At 55.5% G+C, this 23,281-nt stretch overlaps 1 long non-coding RNA gene across 2 annotated transcripts; it reads left to right on the top strand.

Annotated features, from left to right (window-relative positions):
• The first annotated feature begins 19,081 nt into the window (after nucleotides 1–19,081).
• Nucleotides 19,082–21,459, top strand: LOC141954951 (uncharacterized). 2 transcript variants are annotated; one of them, XR_012632304.1, is made up of 5 exons: nucleotides 19,082–19,180; nucleotides 20,147–20,182; nucleotides 20,308–20,346; nucleotides 20,755–20,823; nucleotides 21,328–21,459. It is a non-coding gene; the product is annotated as an uncharacterized LOC141954951 (long non-coding RNA). The 2 variants fall into 2 exon arrangements; XR_012632305.1 differs by having other exon boundaries at nucleotides 21,236–21,329.
• The last annotated feature ends 1,822 nt before the right edge of the window (nucleotides 21,460–23,281 follow it).

Raw genomic sequence — 23,281 nt, 5'->3', positions numbered from 1 at the left:
CAGGGGCAGTCCCCTCTGTTTCCCTCTCCCATTCCCAAGGTCTGCCCACGCCTGAGGTCTCAGGGAAACCCCGGGGCCCAGGATTCTTTGTGGGGCTGGAGACACCCTGATCCTGCTCACCTAGACATCAGCAGATACAGCCAGGCTTTCTGGGGGCTGAACCTCCACCATCATGTCATCCAGAAGGGGCTGGGGAGAAAGGAAGGGTTAGGGACACGCCTGAGTGCATTGGGGTGTACTGGGAGTCATTGGACAGCAATGGGGTTCTCAGGGAAGGTGCGTCTGGCACAAATGTTGTATGTGTGTATGTTGTTGCACAGGAAGGAGTGAGCATCCTGGGGAAGGGGCCCGCTGGGAGCATCGCTGTGTACTGGGGCATCCTGGGATGCACTGGGATGTAATGAGATGGATGGGAATGCAATGGAGATCTTGGGAAAAGGTGCAGAGGTGTCCTCTGCGGTTGCAGTGGAGTGCCCTGGGAATTCCCGGGTCACACTGGGATATGCTGTAGTGTCATGGCCATTGGAGGGAGGGTCTGGGGCCAGCAGAACTCACGGTACCTACCTCAGCTCTCTTCACTTTCCCGAGTTTGAGTGCCGCCTGTAGAGAGACCGTGAGACCTCAGTGGTCATTGGGATGTCCCCAGTCTCAGCAAGGGATGGAGGACCACATTGTCCTCCAGTTCCCCTGACTGGGCACCCTCCAAGTTCCCCCCACTACTTACCATTATGTCAAAACTTCCACTTGCTTCTATAACTGCCTAGGGAAGAAGAGAAAAGGGGTGGTCTGGATTAGACCTTGGTGGGGCTGGAGGTGGGGCACAAGTGTCCCCAGTCCCCCCAGACCCATGGCTTCCCCCTAGTCCTAGCAGGAAATTCCCTTCTGCTACTCCAGTCCCATTCCTTCAAGTTTCACCTGGGATACCTGTTCATGCCTGCAGGGCAGCGGTGAGGATGGAGACAAGGAGAGCATGGGGAATTCAGGACCTCCAAAGAGGATGGGGGTGATGGTGACCCCAAGACAGGCACTGGGGTGAATTAGTGGGACCCAGGGTATAGGGTGTGGGTTTTGACGTGCAGGACTCTGTGTGAGGCAAGTCTGCGGTGAAAGAATTCAAGTGGAGGTGACACAGGGACTTCAAATAAGGTGGTTGGAGGTGTCAGAAGGATGAGGACTGTAGAGGATATAAAGGATGGAGAATGTTTGGGAGTGGGGGATCAAGGAAGTGGATCTGGGTACACTACTCCAGTGGACAGGATGAGAAGTAAGAGACAGGAGAAAGATGGAAAGGAAGACATTGGGAGTGGTCAAAGGGAGGAGATTTAGGAACCCTAGATAGGACATGGAGGAGATCCCAGGGATGAGACATCTGAGGAGATCAAAAGGATGGGAATGGGAGACACAAATGGAGGGAGGTGGGGGCACCAAGACAAGAAACTGGTGGGGCCCTCCCAGGGAGGAGACACGTCAGAGCATCCAGTGAGGAACTCGGGCTCTGGGCACAAGAACACTAATTCTTGTGGGGAGGTTGAAAGCTGCATTGCCCAGGGCTGGAGGTGCAGGGGGGCCTGGAGGAGCCCCTTGCTTGGGAAAGGGAGAGGCCAAGGCAAGGGATTTCCTGCTCCCCACTACAATTCTATTCTGCAGGAGAGCTGATGTCCGGCAGCCAAGAGCCATCCCCAGCCTTGAGCCCCTTGCCGTGGCCCTGGGGACTCACCTGAGCATCTTCCGGGGTGCACAGCAGGATGGTGAAGAGCAGGGCCACGCTGAGCACTGCGGCCTTCATCTTCCTCCGAGGTGTGGTGAGTGCCGAGTGAAGCTGGAGAAGGCGAGGGGCAGATTTATCCCTCCCAGGACTCCTCCTTGTTCTCCCCGAAAGTCTCCAGGGCAAAGCCAGGCTTGGCAGGGACACCAGCCCTGGCCACAAGCCCAGACCCAGCACAGAGCCAGCCCCACCTCTGGCACGGATCCGGCCACCTTCCCTGGCATCGCTCCAGCTTCCTGCATGGGGCAGCTGCACATGGACAGCCCCAGGAATCTGGGGGTGGTGAGGGGATGCAGAAATGACCCTACTGATAGCTGCAGACGTCCCGGCATTTCCATGGTGGTTTCCTTCACAGCACCCCTGGCCCAAACATCCCCACCCTGGAGGCCTGGGCAGCAGCATCTGGCCAGTGTGGGGCAGGGGCACTGTGGGGTTGTAGGCAAGGGGTTCAGCTCTGCACTCGGAGTGGGGAGAGCCACTGGGCGAAGCTGCTGGCCTGGCTCGCACAAGCCAGGCAGGACCTTTTCCAGCCACCCGGCACCGACGCACCCGTTCTGTCAGGTGTTGACACTCACATGATCTGCTGTCATTGCTCTCCTCAAGCACGCAAATGCCCCAGACTGCAGAGGGAATGGCTGGATCCTCAGTTAGCAGGGACATACTCCTGATGAAGGTGGACATAGTTTGGATCCAGAAGCTCAGGCACCTCTGCTTTGCCTCCCTGTAGAGGCACACAACTATCAGCAGAGGTAGAGGACGGGAGAGGTGTTTATTTATTTCTGCCTCATGAGAAGAGGGCATTTCTCCTGGTGGTGTGAGTGAGAACTGGGAGGAGACAGGGCCAGTAAGGCCTCAGTCAGGAGATGCAGCACGTAGGTACTTGTCTCTCTCGGGAGCTGGGAGTCAGAAGTAACCACATGTAGTGACCCGCAAAGCCACTGGCTGTACTGAGCAACAGCAGCGCTGAATGCACTGGGCTCACTGCCTGTGCGGAGGCCGTGGCACATCACCGTTATGGCACCAGATCCAGGAACACTTCCTAAGGCCACCACGGTCCTCTGCAAACTCAGCCTCTGGTTGTTACGTGCCACAGTAATTCAGGCCACCACGCTGTGCTTCCCAGTCGCCATTCACTTCCAAACCCACCCAGAGTCTGCGTCACGTGTCGGAAAGTAAAATAGTGCGGTGTTTAGGTCCTCTGTCTGTGAGGGTGTGAGCATGGTCTGGTACTGCGGGACACAAACTGGGAGTCAAAGACTGGTGGTGTAAATCTGGTTTAGCTTTTGAAGTCAGCGGGAGGTTTGCCTGAGTTTCAGGGAATCCAAGTGGTCACTGCTTTTGTTCCCACGATGATACAGATTGCTGTTGCAGCTTCAAAGAAACCAAAACACACGGAGAAGTGGTTCGGGAGAACTGCAAATGGCTCAGGTTCTTCACTGACATTATATGTCATTGCCAAGGGTGATGCTGAGATCTTTACGGGACACTGACTCTGAAGAAGAGCTCTGTTGTGGATCGGTGGTGAGAAGCTTCAAGGCAACTGACTTGAATATTTGCTTTGGAAATTGCCCAAAGGCAGGCAGTCACCTGGAAGATTGTCATTTTAACAGATGCTGCTTTGTGCACTATCTGTTCGATAACTGTGCTACACAGCGTTGGACTTTTTATCGTGTTTAAATATGCGGTGACGTTATTTGTATTCTGAAGTTATTGTGTAAAGGACTGATGAATTGTATGCACTGTCATCACTGAGGAATATTGACTCAGGAGCGGTCAAGGCTGCCTTTGAGAGAAGCGCAAAACCGGTGGATGGAATTTAACAGGCACTTCACATCAAAGGTACAAAGAAAATGCTCGTACTCCCTCTGCCTTGGTAGAAACACTGGGCTCACCTGTTCATGGTGCAGGGCTGTGTGGGGTTGGAGCCTCAGCAGCCGCCCCAGCTCTGCCCTCTACCATTTGGAGCTGCACCTTCCCCTGCCCCACGGCAGGAGACCCAGGGATGGAGGCAGGGAGGGAGAGAGACGAACCGCGGCAGGCACGGAAGGGGAGGAGGAGGTGTGGGGGGCAGCAGGAGGGGGAGAGGCAGCTCTGCAGCACGGGCAGGTGTGTCGGTGGGGACAGATGGACAGTGGGGGCCCTGTTTTCTCCACATTTACCTCTTGCTTCCCAGTACCCCAGTGCCCTCCAGTTCCCGTGTCCCGTAGCGCCTGCGGAGGGTGCGGGGAAGGACAGGACTCAGCAGGGGGCTCTGTCCTGCTGTGCTGCTTCTGGCTGGGCTCCAGTGACCAGCAGAGCGGTCCAGAGCGTGTTAGAGGGAACTTCCAATGGTGATTTCTGTTTCACAGCTGCAGGCTGTGCCACTGACTTCTCTGGGCTTAACATCAGTTTATCTGCTCTGTCCCTGCTCCCTTTTCTGTTGTACATGTTAAAGGCTGCTTTGGCTTTTGCAGTTTGCTGTGCTCTGTAGCGCCTGGCGGTGTTTTGTCAGGGAGATGGACTGTAAAAGCTCTGGCCTTGAGCTTAACCAGGTATTGGAGCTCAGCTCTGATGCTACTACTTTAATTTTGGAATAATCTCATGGAGGCAATTAACAATTACACTTTTTACTTTTCTGCTCCAAGTTTTCAGTGGAGGAAACCCAGAGCGACACATTCACCGTCTTCTCCGGCATGACAGATACCTTCTCCGTCATTACATTAGCTCTTCAGTATCTTGAATGTCCTTGGGTAACTAAAATACTCCTATTGGTACTTCTCAAGGATTTTTTTCTCGGGTTTTTCTAAGGTTAACCAATTTTTTAGGAATATCACTAATATATGTTAACATAAAGGCAGGCACAGGAGATGTTATACCGGGGTTCTGCTACAGGCCACAGAACCAGGAGGAATGGTTGAGGTCCTCTAGAGACAGATGGGAGCAGCCTCACATTCACAAGCTCTGCTCCTCAGGGGGGGATGCCAACCACCCCGATTTCTGTTGGAGGGCAACACAGCAGGGCATAAGAAATCCAGCAGGTTCTTGGAATTTGTTGATAATAACTTCCTTCTCCAAGTGACAGAGGAGCCAACAAGGAGAGGTGCTTTGCTGGATCTTGTTCTCACCAAGAAAGAGTAGGTGGGGAGTGTGAAGCTCAAGGGCAGCCATGGCTGCAGTGACCATGAAAGGGTGGAGTTCAAGATCCACACGGTAGTGAGGAGGGTGCGGAGGAAGATCATTACCCTGGAGTTCAGGAGAGCAGACTTTGGACTCTTCAGGGATCTGCATTGCAGGGTAACATGGGATGAAGCCCTAGAGCGAAGAGGGGCTCAAGAGAGCTGGTGGATATTCAAGGATCACCTCCTCCAAGCACAGGAGTGAGGCATCTGGACAAAGAGGATGTCAGGTAAGAACGCCAGGAGGTCCGAATGGATGAACGAGGAGCTCCTGGACAAGCTCAAGCATAAAAAGGAAGCCTACAGAAGGTGATAGCAAGAACAAGTAGCCTGGGAAGGATACAGAGAAATTGTCCAAGCATCCAGAGATCAGGTTCGGGAGGACAAAGCCCTGATAGAATGAATTCTGGCCAGGGACATCAAGGGCAGCAAAATGAGCTTTTACAGTTATGTTTGTGAGAGAAAGAAAATTTGGCCTCTCTCTGGGAGAATTACTCACCTAGGATATTGTTTTGCCAGTTACCAGGCTTAACATAAAAGACACAGCCAGCATAAAGATGAACCAATAACCAAGTTGTGTTTGATACAAAAGGGTCAGTCCATGGGTGAGCGCTGGGGGTACAGACAAGTCGGTCAGATTATACACAATCAACATCAATCCCACTGACCCCAACAACGACACCGCATGACCAGCAACGGGTGGGATAAATGGTGACATGCAGTCTCTCATAGAAGGGACGGGAGACAACCGAGTCAGCGAGCCAAACACATCAGACCAAGGAAGCCACAGACTGAATCTCTGCACAGCCCGCGTTTACAAAAGCCAGACCTGAGTGGAGCCCAGTCCCAGGGAGGCGGGAGGCCCTTCCCCAACAGGGAGCTCTGCACAGGGCACCCACCTCACACACAGACACTGCCCCTCCTGCCAGGGGTCCCAGCTGTTATCCCTCCGTGGACACCTGACCTTGGGTTACTGACTGCGGGACCCCTGGGGCTCCTTTACCCCATGGCTCTGTCTGCCAGGCCGCCCACCCTGGGGGGAAGCCTAAAGGGAAACTCACCCCCCTTTGGGAAGGGCTGGGGGAGTCACCCGTATGTCAACCTTAACTCGGGGCTGGGGGCTGAAACCCCAGCATTTCAGATATAAAGAAGGCTGAAGTATTCAATTACTTTTTTGCCCGTCTTCACGGGCAAGTGCTCCAGCCACACTGCCCGAGATACAGAAGGTAAAGACGGGGACTGGGAGTGAAGCACCATCCACTGCAGGAGAAGATCAGGTTTGAGACCATCTAAGGAACCTGAAGGTGCACAAGGCCGTGGGACCTGGCGGGATGCATCCATGAGTCCTGGGGGAACCGGTGCGTGACGTGGCTAAGCCAGTTTCCATTGTATTTGAGAACTCGTGGCAGCCTGGTGAATTTCCCACCGACTGGAAAGAGGGAAACATAAACCCCATTTTAAAATATGGGATAAAGGAAGTCCCAGGGAACTACAGGCCTGTCAGTCTCATCTCTGCCTGGTAAGATCATGGATTGAATCTTCCTGGAAACCATGCTAGGGCACATGGAATACGAGGAGGCCATTGGTGACAGCCAGCTTGGATGCACTGAGGGAATATCCCTCCCGACACATCTGATGGCCTTCGACAACGGGGTTGCAGTGCTGGTGGTTAAGGGAAGAGCAACTGACGTCATCCACCTTGAATTGTGCAAAAGTGTCCTGCACGACATCCTTGTCTCTAAATTGGAGACATGGATTTGACAGATGGACCACTCGGTGGATAAGGAATTGGCTGGACGGTCACTCAAAGAGTTGGGATCAACAGCTCCGTGAGCGAGTGGAGAGCAGTGGCGTCCTCAGGGGTCGGTGTTGGGACCGGCGCTGTTTAACATCGCTGTTGGCAACATGGGCAGTGGGATGGGGTCCACCCTCGGAAGGTTTGCTGACAACACCGAGCTGTGTGGTGCAGTCGACGACACCTGGAGGGAAGGGATGTGCCATACAGAGAGACCTGGACGGGCTTGAGAAGTGGGCCCACGCCAACCTCAACAAGGGCAAGGGCAAGGTCATGCACGTGCGTTGGGGCAATCCCATGCAAAAATACAGGCTGTGGGATGAGTGGATTGAGAGCAGCCCTGAGGAGAAGGACTTGGGGGTATTAGTGGATGCAAAACTGACCGTGAGCCAGCAGTGTGCACTCGCAGCCCAGAAAGCCAACTGTCCTGGGCTGCATCCAGAGAAGTGTGGCCAGCAGGTCGAGGGAGGATTCTCCCCCTCTTCGCTGCTCTCATGGGACCCCACCTGCAGTGCTGTGTCCAGCTCTGGGGCACCAACATCAGGAGGACATCAAAGCGGGTCACAGAGATGATCGGGACTGGAGCACCTCCCTTATGAGGACAAGCTGAGAGAGTTCATGATGTTCAGCCTAGAGAAGAGAAGGGTCCTGGGAGACCTTACAGCAGCCTTCCAGTACTTAAAGGGGCTAAAGGAAAGATGGAGAGGGACTCTTTATCAGGGGCTATACTGATAGGGTGAGGAGTAACAGTTTTAAACTGAAAGAGGGGAGATTTTGATTAGATATAAGGAAGAATTTCTTCCCTGTCAGGGGGGTGAGGCCCTGGCACAGGTTGCCCAGAGAAGCTGCGGCTGCCCCCTCCCTGGAAGGGTTCAAGGCCAGGTTGGACGGGGCTTTGGGCAACCTGGGCTAGTGGAAGGCATCCCTGCTCATGGCAGAGGGGGTGGAACTAGAGGATCTTTAAGGTCCCTTCCAACCCAAACCATTCTAGGGTTCCATGATTGCCGTCAATGGGGTTGCTCTCATTGAGGTTGTCATCGGTGGGAGCACACCAGTGTCTCTCTTTGTCTTTTCCAGGAGCCCTGGCATTCCCTTCCTGCCTCTTCCCAGACCCCTGCCTCCCCCTGTCTGCTCTGGGAAGCCCAGCTCTCCCCCTCCCTCTTTACCTGCCTGTTCCATGAACCCTCTTCAGGAGCTTTTCTCCTAGCAGCTTGTCACCAGGGCTGGGCCTGCGGCTCCATGGGGCTGTGTGTGTGCATGTGTGTGAACCCACGTTTTTCCCATACAAATTGCATCTCTCCTCTCCCCGCTCCACCCTCTCAGTAAAACCTCTGAAAGTGAACACCATTTGCCTAGGTACTAGATGGGAGAATGGAGGGAATCAGCCCCCGCCCCTCATACCCCACAGCCAAGCTGTGTAGATGTGACAGGCACCAATTTGGTTTCTTCCCTCTGTGGCCACCTCCCACTCCTTGCAGCTCATGTTTGGCTTCTTCCCACCTCCTCATCTCACAGGCCATGTTGGCACAGCTGCTCACTCTTTCAGGAAAGCTAACCACCTTCCTTTCTTTTCCTTCTCCATCCTTCCCTCCCTCTCTCCTCCCCTCTTTCCCTTCTTCCTTCCTTCTCTCCCAGTGTTGTTCCCAAAGGGTGAGGAGTCCAGCCCGTCCAGCAGCCCACTACAGAGCTGCTGGGGAACTAGATGGTGGAAGCAGGGCAGACTGTCAAGGAGGAATTTGGAAACACGTTTCAGGGAAGCAGACATTTTTTCAGGAAAAACAACGTGTCCTTCGGCTTGGACCTTGCAGGGGACATCAAGGGCAAGAAGGTGAGCTGCTACCGCTTCCTTAATATGGAAAGAATAAAATGCAGGGCTAGCTGCTCCACTGGGTGGGTAATCACTAACAGCAGATCCAGACAGGTCTGAGGAACTCCGGGCCTCCTTTGCTTCAGTCTTCACCAAGAGAGACGTTGTATAGGGTCAAGCCTCCAGAGGAGAAAAACAACCAGCAGTGAATAAGGGTGGGGTCAGGGGTTACTTGTATGAATTCAGGCTGTGCAGGTCTGTGGGGATGAACAGGCTGCATGGTGGCACACTGAGATCCGGCTGCTCTCCTATCACTCGTTTTCTCTCCTTTCCCCTCTGTTTCCCATGCTTTTTCCTCCCCAACCAGCCTTGATCACTTCCTTTTGCTGCTGTAGGTCCTTCCCTAGACATTCCATGACAAGATTTGCAAAACTGCCAAATGCTCTTTCTGGCCTCCCACAATGAGTATCAGGTCCCCAAAGGCAGAAACACCCATCCTCAGTCTGCAAGGTCATCCTTGGAGGCTCTCCCAGGGAACCACCTGGTGAGTCTCACACCCAGATACCTTGGACCTGTCTGTGCATGAATGTTTTTCCCTTTGTGTTTTCAATTGTTCCTCTGAAAACCGATTGATTCACTGCCTAAAATGAAAATTCTCTCTTTTTTTGTGGAAGTGTGGGGGATTAGGTCAGATTAAAATGCCTACATGGGGTATGTGGGAGACCAAACAGGCTACTTGCCTCCTGCCTGACCGTGACCAAGTCTTGAGGACAGCTCCATGAGACATTTACTTGCACCTGTCACACACGGCAAGGACCATAACGTCCATCCATCTTGATGACCTGGTGAATCCTTTCCGTCGCATTCTGCCTATGTGGCTGTATCCCTCCTCAAAGGATGTGTCACACAACCAAGCTCAAAGACGTAAAGGCAATTAAAGGGACACAAGTGCAAACCAGGCCAGCAGTAACTCTCTTCCAAAGCTCAACTCTCAATGAACATGTCAAGTGGCAGTCATACCCTGAGATAAAGGACATCATAGAGTATTTGGGGGTCCATCATCTGAAGGATGCCCGAGGACGCATCAATGCATCCAGTTCTCTGGAGGTTGTTTTACAACCTCTCCAGTGTGAGGAAGTCACGAAAAGATGAGGTGATCTTGCAGAGACACAGCTTGCACCCTGGCACATTATCCTATACCCTAACCCTAATGCTAAACCCTAGTCCTTAACCCCAACCCTAACTATAACCCTGTTAATCAGGGTCTCCCAATGGGAGGTGGAGGAGGCTCCGGGGCACTGGCAATGGCACGGCAGAGGGGCTTGGAACTGGACAGTTTTGGTGATGGGAGAATGGGGAGACATGGGAAATGAGGAGCAGTAGTGAAGGATGGGCAGCAGCAGAGGGGGATAGGGCTGGGGGAGGCGTAGGGGCTAAGCTCAGTGCAAAGTTCCAGATCACACCATCTTCGGATTGCTGCCAGTCCCAAACTAGTCCCAGTCCCCGGCCAACACCTCCCCAGAGCAGAGACCCTGTCTAACATATATCTGTATTTTTTATATATATAAATAAACCCACAATATACAGTGTAATGTAATGAGGTATTAGCATTTTACTGAAAGATTTGGGTTTACTATGTTTATTGACTGGCAGTGCGGGTGTTAATGATTCGTCAAGTCACATTTTACCAAACCGTTCAAGGGTACAAGAACTCTGTGTAAAACCACATTTGGGTGTCCCAATTTGACTGGGACACCTCATGTGCATGAATAAATATTTACCCTTGCAATTCTATAATTTGCATCCTGGTTTCTCACCTCGGTCAGTGTGAATTTTTGACACCCTTAAACGCCATTATCATCAGCACAGGTCAACACGGTCCCCAACCAGGATGCGGCCGCTCAGAGTGGACATGATGAATCGTCTGCTTGTCCTCGAGCAGCCGCTTGGAGCTAATTGTGGGGACAAGGCTCCCCTCGCCAGAGAAGGGATGTTTGGCCCCGCAGCATCTCTGATAAGGCGTGTTTTCCCAGGGCCCGTGGCACAAGGATCCTGTTGCTGGAGCTTGGAGAGAGCCTGTGGCTGTGGGGGTTGAAGCAGTCCAGATACCTGGGTACCGGGGAGGTTTCCTTTGCTGCCTCCACTGGGCAGCATCCTCTGGCCAGTGTGGGGCAGGGGCAGTCGTGGGAGCCTGGCGCCTGGCCAGGCCAAAGGATGAGACATAATTTCATGCCTGTCTGCAAGCACTGCAACCTCGTCCTGCACAAGAATCAACTGCAATGGCAATAGAGCCCTCAGTCAGGGCTGTCAGCCCTAGTCCTTTCCATGGGACAAGCAATGCTGCCCACATCCCCTTCTAGAAGGAAACGGGAAGGACACTGAGAGCACCCTTACAGTCTTGGCCAACCTTGGGCCATTTCAGCTCAGGACCGTGATCTCTTTCTCTTGTGCCTTTTTGAAAAATAAACCCCCGAAGCAAGCCGAGTTTCTCTCTTCAACCCCGTTCACGTCTCCTCCCCAAGACAGCTTGTCTGTGGTGTCCCGTCAGGCGAGGGCACGAAGGCTGTTGGTCCCAAAGAACCACTCCAACCCCCCCTCCTGTCTACCAGTCTCTTGCGGGAGTGAAAATCAGAAGTGACCCCGTGTAACCACCAGCAAGTCTACCCGCTGCTCCGAGCAGCGGCAGCATTGGATGCTCTGAACTGAGGGCCATGCTGAGGTCCTCTGAGGCCAACATTAGGAGAGTCGAGCTGTGAATGCTTTGCTAAGTTGTTGTCTTCCTCCTTAGACTCTTCCTCTCCTGCAGTGCCACAGTCCTGCCATACACCAAGGAAAGGGCTCAGCACTTGCTCCCTCTAATATAACTAAAATAATCCTCTGCGAGGACAATTCCACAAGGCTGGTGGGGAAAACCTCACTTGGGTTTTGTAGCCCGATGGAGGTTTCAGGAGAAGCGAGAGATGACCCTGGTTTTGCCTCTGTCATGATACACGCTCCTGCCTAGCTTGATCCAGATGCAGCGACATGAATAAAGACCCAGCGTGTGGCTCATGAGAGCTGGAAATGGCTGGGATTCTCCAGTGAAACATTAAAGGTAATTTCTAAAGACTGCCCATCAGAGGGTGGGTGCTTGTTCTTTATGGGACACTTGGCGTAAAGAAAAGGGCTGTTGTGGGACAGTTGTGAGAAGATGTCGAACCCTCTTGAATGTTTGCTTTGGAGATGGTTCAAAGGAAAGGCAGTCAGCTGGAAGATCGTTCCGCCTTGTGAATTAGCTGCAAGAAGACTGAGCCACAAAGAGCTAAGTTATTAGTTGCATCCCAGTGGGCTCTGACACAGCTCTGAAGTCCCTCTGAGAAGATTTAAGGCATTGCCTGCATGTAGGGGGTTACCCCGTGGGCAGCACAGCCCACCCAGCTGCTCACTGGCTCCCTGCAGTGAGTTCAATCCTCCCTCCATCTCCCCATGCTCTCCATTCCCCCTCTAACCTCCCTGTATCTGTTGGTCTCCCCATCCCTCCCTCTTTCCTTTCCTCCCCCTCTCCATCCCTTCATCCCCCCATCCCTCCATCCCTCACCTTCTCACCCTCCCTGAGTCACTCCCTCCCTGCCTCCCACCCACAGGCATTTACACGAGCATCTCAAATGGAACAGCCATGATTTTGCCATCATTAAATTGACCCAAGTCTTTCCGCACCTTGCACCTTCTATACAGGTACCCTCTGAGCAGTACCAGGGCACCTGAGTGAAGGCCACTGCAGCTTCATGCCCGACTGGGACATCACCTACAAGGACCTGTTCTTTGAGGGGCTGGATGCCACTGATTACCCCCTCAATGAACACCTCCAGGGACCGAGAGCCATCTTGGGGAGGATGGTCCCAAATGTGGGAGGGGTGAGAGGTGAGGAGCCACTGGATGGGGGCTAAAAAACATGGGGATGTGGGGCTCCTGGCCTGGCTGGGGGTTACGTGTGGTCACTTCTGATTTTCAGCTGCCTCCAGAGCCTAGTGGGTAGGTGACACTTTCCAGCAGGGCACGGAGGTTCTCTGCCCTCAGGCTTCCAGTCACACCACAGTCCCCAGTGACACCTATTGCCACAGTGCTGCCCGCAGTGTCATCCTACACACCCTGCGTGTGATCCCAGCACCACTAAACCCCCCTGAACGCCAGTGCTCCCAGAGCTGCTCCCTCAGTCCATCCATCTAGCCCAGCGCCCTCCCATGCCACTCCCTGGTTCCCCTTGTCTGCCTCAGTTTTACCAGTGCTGCTGCCTTGCTCCCCCACCTACCCCGGTGCTCCCAGTTCTGCTCCCTCATTCTCCTGGCCTACCCCAGTGCTCCCACTGCCACTCCCTAATTCCCCTCGCCCTGCCCCATGCTCCCCATTGCCCCTCACTGCCCCTGCATCCTCACTGCCCGTGCCCGCCCATGTACTCCCAGTGCCACTCCCTTATTCCCCCCACCCACACCAGTCCCCCTAGTGCTGCTCCCCTCCTTCCCCAGTGCTCCCAGTGTTGCTCCCTCATCCCCCTCATCTCCTCCGTTCTCCCACTGCCACTCCCTTGCTCCCCTCACCCATGCTGGTGCCCCCAGTGTTGCTCCCTCATTCCCTTTATTTCCTCTGTTCCCCCCAAGGACCTCAGTGCTCCCCGGTGCTCCCCTGTGGTGGGTTTAACTTGGCTGACTGCCAGGTACCTGCCAAGCTGCTCCATCACTCACCTCCTCAACAGGACAAGGCGGGAGAACAAAAGACGAAAAGGAACTAATGGGTTGAGGGAAACGGAGTTTAATAAAGAATAAAGAAGAGCAAAGACTGCAAGCAGAAGCAAAGGGAAAGATTTTATTCTCTACTTCCCATCAGCAGGCAATGTCCAGGCAGTGGGAAGCAGGGCCTCAGTACAGGTAGCAGTTGCCCCAGAAGACAAATGCCTTAGCGACTACTGGCCTCTCCCCTCCTCCTTTCTCTTAGCTGTTCTTGCTGAGCATGATGTCGTATGGTACGGAATATCCCTCTGGTCAGTTTGGGTCGGCTGTCCTGGCTGTGCCCCTCCCAGCCTCTTGCCCACACCCAGCCTCCTGGCCTTTCTCGGGGAATGATTGGAGAGAGCCTTGAGGCTGTAAATCACCTCCACCACAGCGAGGTCCCTCAGGTACTGGATACCTCCCTCAACGGGGGGACGCTTGTTTGGGAATTTGCAGGATTTTCCTTTAAGCGATACCTGTCCTCCAAACGTGACAGGAGCTGCCTCCCGAGGCTGAGGAGTGCTGCCCCTCTGCCAGTCCCTTTGGCCACGGCCTTATCCCTAGCAAGGGATCCCAGCTGCTGGGCTCCTCGCACTCTTATTCCTGACGATTGCCCCCAGCATCCCAGCATCAGAGCAGCCGGCTGATGGTTTCCTCTCCTGGATGACAGCTGAAATCTTCTGGCCTGTCTCACAAGTTGACCTCAGCTCCCATTGCTCCTTCTTGACTATGGGGTGACCGATACAGCTGAGGGATGGGGCTCTGCTTTAGCCACGGTGTCTCTGTGTATGTCTTCAGATGCAGAGAGTCTCTCCTCTCCTGAGGGTGCAGGTGGGGAAGGAGACCGGCCTGGCTAAACAGGGACCTTTGGCTGGATCTCAAGAACAAAAGGAGAATCTATTGCCTTTGGAAGAGGGGGCAGGTCTCTCACGGGGACTATAAAGACGTAGTGAAGTTTTGCAAGGAGAACATTAGGAGAGCTAAAGGGCAGCTAGAGCTCAACTTGGCCACAGCTGTTAAGGACAACAAAAAAAGTGGCTATAAATGCATTAACAGCAAAAGGAGGATTAGGGAAAATCTCCCTCCTTTCCTGGATGCAGAGGGAAACGTGGTAACTAAGGATGAGGAAAAGGCTGAGGCGCTCAGCACCTGCTTTGCCTCAGTCTTTAGCAGAGGAACTGGCTGTTCCTGGACACCCAGCCCCAGGAGCCGGGAGATGGGGAGGGGAAGCAGGCTGAGGGCAGCGCAGTTGCAGAGGAGGTGGTCAGAGACCTGCTGCACCCCTTGGATGCACACACGTCTGTGGGAGCGGGTGGGTTACACCCAGGGGTGCCGAGGGAGTCGGCAGATGTGCTCGCCAAGCCGCTGTCCATGATTTACCTGGAGTCGTGGCTGACTGGGGAGGTCCCACGGGGCTGGAGGGTGGCAAATGTGACACCCGTCTACAAGAGGCAGAAAGGAGGATCCAGGGAACTACAGACCTGTCAGTGCGCCCTCGGTGCCAGGGAAGGTCGTGGAGCAGGTCACCCCGGGTGCCATTACAAGTCGTATAATGGACAGGCAGGGGATCAGGCCCAGTCAGCACGGGGTTATGAAAGGCAGGTCCTGCCTGACAGACCTGATCTCCTTCTATGGCAGGGTGACCCGCTTATCGGATGAGGGAAAGGCTGTGGATGCTGTTTACCTCGACATTAGTAAGGCCTTTGACACCTTTTCCCACAGCATTCTCCTGGCGAAACTGCCTGCTGGAGGCTTGGATGGGCACACGCTCTCTGGGTACAAAACTGTCTGGACGGCCGGGCCCAGAGAGTTGAGGTGAACGGAGTTAAATCCAGGTGGCGGCCGGTCACGAGTGGTGTCCCCCAGGGCTGGGTGCTGGGGCCACTCCTGTTTAACATCTGTATTGATGATCTCGACGAGGGGATCGAGTGCCCCCTCGGTCAGTTTGCAGATGACACCCAGTTGGGTGGGGGTGTTGATCTCTCGAGGGTGGGGAGGCTGCAGAGAGACCTGGACGGGCTGGACCCATGGGCTGAGCCCAACTGGGGGAGTTTCACTGAGGGCAAATGCCGGGGGCTGCCCTTGGGCCACAACACCCCCCAGCAGGGCTACAGGCCTGGGGAGGAGTGGCTGGAGAGATGCCAGTCAGAGAGGGTCCTCGGGGGGTGATTGACAGCTGGCTGAACAGGACCATCAGTGTGCCCAGGGGGCCAAGGAGGCCAATGGCATCCTGGCTTGTGTCAGCACTGGCGTGGCCAGCAGGGACAGGGAAGGGATCTGAGCCCTGGGCTCGGCACTGGGGAGGCCGCCCCTCGATGAGTGTGTTCAGTTTTGGGCCCCTCACCCCAAAAAGGCCATTGAATGACTCGAGCGTGGCCAGAGAAGGGCAACGGAGCTGGGGCAGGGTCTGGAGCACAGGTCTGCTGGGGAGCGGCTGGGGGAACTGGGGGGGTTCAGTCTGGAGAAGAGGAGGCTGAGGGGAGACCTCCTGGCCCTCTGCAACTCCCTGCCAGGAGGGGGCAGAGAGGGGGACGAATCCCTTGAGTCAAGTAATAAGCAATAAGACAAGACATAATGGCCGCAAATTGTGCCAGGGAAGGTTTAGACTAGATATTAGGAAGTATTTGTTTACTGAATGGGTCGTTAGGTGTTGGAATGGGCTGCCCAGGGTGGTGGTGGTGGAGTCCCCATCCCTGGAGGGGTTGAAGAGTTGGGTCGACTTAGTGCTGAGGGATCTGGAGGAGTTGGGAACTGTCAATGTTAGGTCAATGGTTGGACTGGAGGATCTTCAAGGTTTTTTCCAACTAAGATGATTCTGTGTTTGTGTGATTCTGTAGTGCGGAATCATGCTCCGTAGGTGTAGGACAGGCCCTAGCACAGGGTGACAAGCTGTGTCTCTGGCATAGCCATGGCCAGGGCACCCTTTTTCCAATCACTGTCACTTCATCACGATCCTGCAATAGTTTGGGTGTAAATCCCAGGTCACTGTTGGTGAAAAACAGTCTGAGTACACAACCATACTGTCCCACAAGCATTGCCACCCATCACCACACTGCCTTGGAGCACATCCCTGAGTGACATTCCTAAAGAGATGGTTAAGCCTAGAAAAAGCTAACAAAAAAAAAAAAATAAAAAAAAATGACGTGTACCAGTAGGATTATTTTGGTCACCCAATGATGTTCTTGTAACGAGGGGGTAAATATCTGCCACACAGAAGAAGGTGGTGAGGGTGCCATTCTGTTTCCACAGCTGAAAAAATCTGAGGCAGAAAAGGGAAAGGTGTAATGTTTAATTGCCTCCATGAGATGATTCCCAAATCAGAGCTGAGCTCCAATACCTGGTTAAGCTCAAGGCCAGAGCTTTTACAGTCCATCTCCCTGACAAAACACCGCCAGGCGCTACAGAGCACAGCAAACTGCAAAAGCCAAAGCAGCCTTTAACATGTACAACAGAAAAGGGAGCAGGGACAGAGCAGATAAACTGATGTTGAGCCCAGAGAAGTCAGTGGCACAGCCTGCAGCTGTGAAACAGAAATCACCATTGGAAGTTCCCTCTAACACGCTCTGGACCACTCTGCTGGTCACTGGAGCCCAGCCAGAAGCAGCACAGCAGGACAGAGCCCCCTGCTGAGTCCTGTCCTTCCCCGCACCCTCCGCAGGCGCTACGGGACACGGGAACTGGAGGGCACTGGGATACTGGGAAGCAAGAGGTAAATGTGGAGAAAACAGGGCCCCCACTGTCCATCTGTCCCCACTGACACACCTGCCCGTGCTGCAGAGCTGCCTCTCCCCCTCCTGCTGCCCCCCACCCCTCCTCCTCCCCTTCCGTGCCTGCCGCGGTTCGTCTCTCTCCCTCCCTGCCTCCATCCCTGGGTCTCCTGCCGTGGGGCAGGGGAAGGTGCAGCTCCAAATGGTAGAGGGCAGAGCTGGGGCGGCTGCTGAGGCTCCAACCCCACACAGCCCTGCACCATGAACAGGTGAGCCCAGTGTTTCTACCAAGGCCGAGGGAGTACGAGCATTTTCTTTGTACCTTTGATGTGAAGTGCCTGTTAAATTCCATCCACCGGTTTTGCGCTTCTCTCAAAGGCAGCCTTGACCGCTCCTGAGTCAATATTCCTCAGTGATGACAGTGCATACAATTCATCAGTCCTTTACACAATAACTTCAGAATACAAATAACGTCACCGCATATTTAAACACGATAAAAAGTCCAACGCTGTGTAGCACAGTTATCGAACAGATAGCGCACAAAGCAGCATCTGTTAAAATGACAATCTTCCAGGTGACTGCCTGCCTTTGGGCAATTTCCAAAGCAAATATTCAAGTCAGTTGCCTTGAAGCTTCTCACCACCGATCCACAACAGAGCTCTTCTTCAGAGTCAGTGTCCCGTAAAGATCTCAGCATCACCCTTGGCAATGACATATAATGTCAGTGAAGAACCTGAGCCATTTGCAGTTCTCCCGAACCACTTCTCCGTGTGTTTTGGTTTCTTTGAAGCTGCAACAGCAATCTGTATCATCGTGGGAACAAAAGCAGTGACCACTTGGATTCCCTGAAACTCAGGCAAACCTCCCGCTGACTTCAAAAGCTAAACCAGATTTACACCACCAGTCTTTGACTCCCAGTTTGTGTCCCGCAGTACCAGACGATGCTCACACCCTCACAGACAGAGGACCTAAACACCGCACTATTTTACTTTCCGACACGTGACGCAGACTCTGGGTGGGTTTGGAAGTGAATGGCGACTGGGAAGCACAGCGTGGTGGCCTGAATTACTGTGGCACGTAACAACCAGAGGCTGAGTTTGCAGAGGACCGTGGTGGCCTTAGGAAGTGTTCCTGGATCTGGTGCCATAACGGTGATGTGCCACGGCCTCCGCACAGGCAGTGAGCCCAGTGCATTCAGCGCTGCTGTTGCTCAGTGCAGCCAGTGGCTTTGCGGGTCACTACATGTGGTTACTTCTGACTCCCAGCTCCCGAGAGAGACAAGTACCTACGTGCTGCATCTCCTGACTGAGGCCTTACTGGCCCTGTCTCCTCCCAGTTCTCACTCACACCACCAGGAGAAATGCCCTCTTCTCATGAGGCAGAAATAAATAAACACCTCTCCCGTCCTCTACCTCTGCTGATAGTTGTGTGCCTCTACAGGGAGGCAAAGCAGAGGTGCCTGAGCTTCTGGATCCAAACTATGTCCACCTTCATCAGGAGTATGTCCCTGCTAACTGAGGATCCAGCCATTCCCTCTGCAGTCTGGGGCATTTGCGTGCTTGAGGAGAACAATGACAGCAGATCATGTGAGTGTCAACACCTGACAGAACGGGTGCGTCGATGCCGGGTTGCTGGAAAAGGTCCTGCCTGGCTTGTGCGAGCCAGGCCAGCAGCTTCGCCCAGTGGCTCTCCCCACTCCGAGTGCAGAGCTGAACCCCTTGCCTACAACCCCACAGTGCCCCTGCCCCACACTGGCCAGATGCTGCTGCCCAGGCCTCCAGGGTGGGGATGTTTGGGCCAGGGGTGCTGTGAAGGAAACCACCATGGAAATGCCGGGACGTCTGCAGCTATCAGTAGGGTCATTTCTGCATCCCCTCACCACCCCCAGATTCCTGGGGCTGTCCATGTGCAGCTGCCCCATGCAGGAAGCTGGAGCGATGCCAGGGAAGGTGGCCGGATCCGTGCCAGAGGTGGGGCTGGCTCTGTGCTGGGTCTGGGCTTGTGGCCAGGGCTGGTGTCCCTGCCAAGCCTGGCTTTGCCCTGGAGACTTTCGGGGAGAACAAGGAGGAGTCCTGGGAGGGATAAATCTGCCCCTCGCCTTCTCCAGCTTCACCCGGCACTCACCACACCTCGGAGGAAGATGAAGGCCGCAGTGCTCAGCGTGGCCCTGCTCTTCACCATCCTGCTGTGCACCCCGGAAGATGCTCAGGTGAGTCCCCAGGGCCACGGCAAGGGGCTCAAGGCTGGGGATGGCTCTTGGCTGCCGGACATCAGCTCTCCTGCAGAATAGAATTGTAGTGGGGAGCAGGAAATCCCTTGCCTTGGCCTCTCCCTTTCCCAAGCAAGGGGCTCCTCCAGGCCCCCCTGCACCTCCAGCCCTGGGCAATGCAGCTTTCAACCTCCCCACAAGAATTAGTGTTCTTGTGCCCAGAGCCCGAGTTCCTCACTGGATGCTCTGACGTGTCTCCTCCCTGGGAGGGCCCCACCAGTTTCTTGTCTTGGTGCCCCCACCTCCCTCTCTTTTGGGCCTCCCCATCACATACTGTTGGTCTCCTCAGACATGTTTCCCTGGGATCTCCTCCGTGTCCTATCTAGGGTTACCAAATCCTGTCCTTGTGATCATTCCCAACGCCTTTCTTTCCGTCTTTCCCACCAGTCTTTTGCCTTTCATCCTCTCCACTGCGGCACTGTCCTGAGATCCCATCCTTGAGCCCCCACACCCAAACACTCCCCCGATCCCATCGGTTTTGGCCTCTTCATTCCTCTTCCTTCTGCCTCCCCTGACCACAATGCTTGAAGTCCTCGTGTCCTCTCCAATACAATGCCTTTATCCCCCACGTGCAGCCAACGCAGTCCTGTCCCTTCAAAACCCCCAGCTCAGCACCCTGGGGTCCGGTAATTAAACCCTGTCTTTGGGTCTCCCCACACCTCAAGCCCATCTTCTTGGGAGACCCTGAATTCCCCACACTCTCCTTGTCTCCATCCCCAACCCCGGTCCCTGCATGAACAGGTATCCCAGGTGAAACATGGAGGAATGGGACTGGGAGTAGCAGAAGGGATATTGCCATTCAGACCAGGGGGAAGCCATGGGCCTGGGGGGACTGAGGACACCTGTGCCCTACACACCCCTCCAGCAAGGGCCAATCCAGACCACCCCTTTGCTCTTCCTCCCTAGGCATTTTGGGAAGAAGGTGGAAAAAATGTGCGGGAGGTGAGTAGTGGGGTTGACTTGGAGGTCACCCAGTCTGGGGAACTGGAGGACAAGGTGGTCCTCCCAGCCCTTGCGGGGACTGGGGACATCCCAGTGACCAGCGAGGTCTCGTGTTTTCTCTGCAGGTGCGGTTCCTCAAATTCAGGAAAGTGAAGAGGGCTGAGGTGGGTACCAAGCGTTCTGTCTCCCCCTGACACACCCAGACCTCCCATGGCCACGACAGTCCAGGGCATCCCAGTGTGTCCCAGTACACCCCACTGCAGCCCCAGAAAACACCCCTGCACCCCAGTGTTTCTTCAGGGAGGCCTTATTCCTGGGGTTCCCATTGCATACCCGTCCACCTCATTACAACCCAGTACACACCAGTGCAACCCAGGATGCCCCAGTATACAGCCATGCAACCACGTGGGCCCCCTCCTCAGGACTCCCACTCCTTTCTGTGCACCACCATACAAGCTCACGTACCCCATTGGTCCCAGAGGCACCTTCCCCAAGGATCCCACTGCTGTCCCCTAACTCCCAGTACATCCCAATGCACTCAGGCGTGTCCTTAACTCCCCCTTTCTCCCCAGCCCCTTCTGGATGACATGATGGTGGAGGTTCAGCCCCCAGAAAGCCTGGCTGTGTCTGCTGATTTCTAGGTGAGCAGGATCAGGGTGTCTCCAGCCCCACAAAGAATCCTGGGCCCCGAGGGATCCGTGAGACTGCAGGGGTTGCCAGACCTTGGGTATGGGAGAGGGAAACAGAGGGGACTGCCCCTGCCCCATGTCACCCATCAGGGTGAGCGGGACAGAGCTGCCCCCATGCCTTTCCGTGCACTCCGTGGGGCTCTACAGCCCCAAAAGGTCACTGTGCAGGTCAAGCAGGGCCTCTGGTGCCATCTAGACCCCTCCCAGGATCACCGTGAAGGCTGGGCAGGGCTCTGCGAGATATAGAGGCATCCCAGGACAATGACACACTGGAAAAGGGGCTCTGAGTGCCACAGGGGTCTCAGAAGAGCCAAGTCCTGTCCTGGGTATCCTGAGGGCTCCCATTCCCTTCTTCCTTCCCCAGGACTCTGCAGAGAGAGATGCTGGGGACAAGGCCCCTCTCCTGTCCCACCTGACACTGGGGGGGGGGGTCACATTTTGGGCTCTGTCTTTCAGGACTGGAGCTGGTGGTGACACCCTTGCCCTGTGCCCCTCCAGCGGCATGAGGAGATGATCATCCCTGGATGACCCCACCTGACCCCCGGGAGCCCTGGGCCATTTCCCTCTCATGATCAATAAACCCCTTCAGCAAAGCTTCACTCTGTGTGTGTCCGTGTGTCCGTGTCCACGTCCCCTCTCCTCTGCCAGCCCCCGGACGCCCGGGTCCTCTCTGGCTGCACCACGGCGATGAGCAGCGTGGCTGAGGGAGCCCGGGTTCCTGGGGTGTCTCTGTAAAGGAGATCCCCTTCCCACCCACCATGTGCCCCCCAGCAAGGGCAGATTAGGGCAAACTGGGGTGTCCCACCATGAGGCTGGGAGAGGCGAGGGGCAGCTGATGCCAGCCCTTGGGGCACCCGGTGCTTTGGAGGCACAGCAGGAAACAGGTTCTTGTCGGGCTGCAGTGAGCACCATCCCCCAAAGAGCACAGTTTGGGGTTGGGGCAAGAAAGGAGCGTGGACAGGCAGCCCAGAACGCTGGGTCCTCTGCCCCGCCCTGGCAGGGGCGGAGGTTCCCTGTCCCATGGACTCAGCTCTTCTCGTTTCTGGCCCCACCCGTCGCTGCCTGCAGACCCCCCTGCCAGCGCCGGCCCAGGCGGGAACCTCCTCGGCTGCGTCTGCCTCTGCCGCTGGGACTGGCCTGAGGGGAGGGGCGGGGCCAGAGCACAGAGTAGCCAGCGGCATGTCCCATCTCCTGTAACGTCGTGCTCAGGGTGTCAAGGAGGGGCGGCTGGGAAGCGGGGGGTTCTCTCCTGCACCTGGGACTGCGAGTGCGGGGTCTCGGTTTTTGGGGATCGCTGTCTGGGAAGGGGCTGGGTATCAGCGGGCGGGTGGTGAGCAATCACAGGGTGCAGCGCCCCTTTGTACTTTCCCTCACTGTTACTGTTTTATCACAATTGCTAGTGACACTGAGCGGAACCTGTAAGGAAAAGGAGCTTTGCCCCCGGTGTGACCCTTCCCCGGGGAGACTGAGCCGGCTGCGGGGCCAGCGAGGCCCGAAGCACCCGGCCATGGCGCTGGGCAGCCGGCCAAGGCCAGCCCGCAAGGAGGGAGGGCTGGGCAAGGGGCTGCCAGGCCCCGGGGGAAGAAACCCTCTGGGCCCGGCCCCTAACGCTGCCCCTGGAGAAAGGGAGAGGAGGAAGAAGGTGACAGATGAGCGTGGAATCTCCCAGGGTAGATATTAAGACAGCTTTATTGTGCTGGTGGAGGGGGATCAGGGCCATCACGTAGGGACGGAGCATGGCTGGTCCTGTGCCTGCGTCTGGGCCGGCTGAGAGGGTTTTGGGCCCGACGTTCCATGCGGGAGCGGTGCCTCCTCCGCACGGGCCCCAGGTGGCTGGAGCTGCTGCCACTCTCGACTGCTGGAGAGGGGCAGGAGGACTCCGCTGGCAGCTGGCTGGCGGTGCTGGGGCTGCTGCTCTCTGGTGCTGCCGAGCCACGGGATGACCCCGATCCTGACCCGCTACCAGTGCCAGAGCCAGCGAGCCCTGAGCTGTCAGTGGAGGCTGTAAGGGGGAGCAGGAAGGTCAGGGGCACAGAGGCCACAGTGGAGAGGCCAGAGCGGTGCCCCAGCCCTCCTGGGGCAGAGAGGCTCTGCCAAGCCCAGCCTGGGCACCCGCTGCCAGGCCTTGCCTGGGCCCTGGCCCCAGCCCAGGGGCATGAAGGTGCTTTGCCTCTTACCATTGCCTTGGCCAGCACAACTCTCACACTCCCAGATGATCCTGTCGGTGCTGACGTTGGAGCAGCGCCGGTGGGTGCCTTCGGCAGCGCAGGAGCTGCACAGGAGCAGTTCCCAGGGCCTGGGGAACAAAAGGGTTCATGGCTGTTAGGACAAAGTGGCCGCACACGGGGTTGTGCGGCACAGCTCCTGTTCTCTGACCTTCTGCTCTGAGCTCTCGGTGAGGCAGAGATCC

The sequence above is a fragment of the Athene noctua genome, unplaced genomic scaffold (assembly GCF_965140245.1).
Source record: "Athene noctua unplaced genomic scaffold, bAthNoc1.hap1.1 HAP1_HAP1_scaffold_42, whole genome shotgun sequence".
Taxonomy (NCBI): Eukaryota; Metazoa; Chordata; class Aves; order Strigiformes; family Strigidae; genus Athene; species Athene noctua.
Note: the sequence above shows the minus strand (reverse complement) of the source record. Positions and strands in the feature narration are given on the sequence as shown.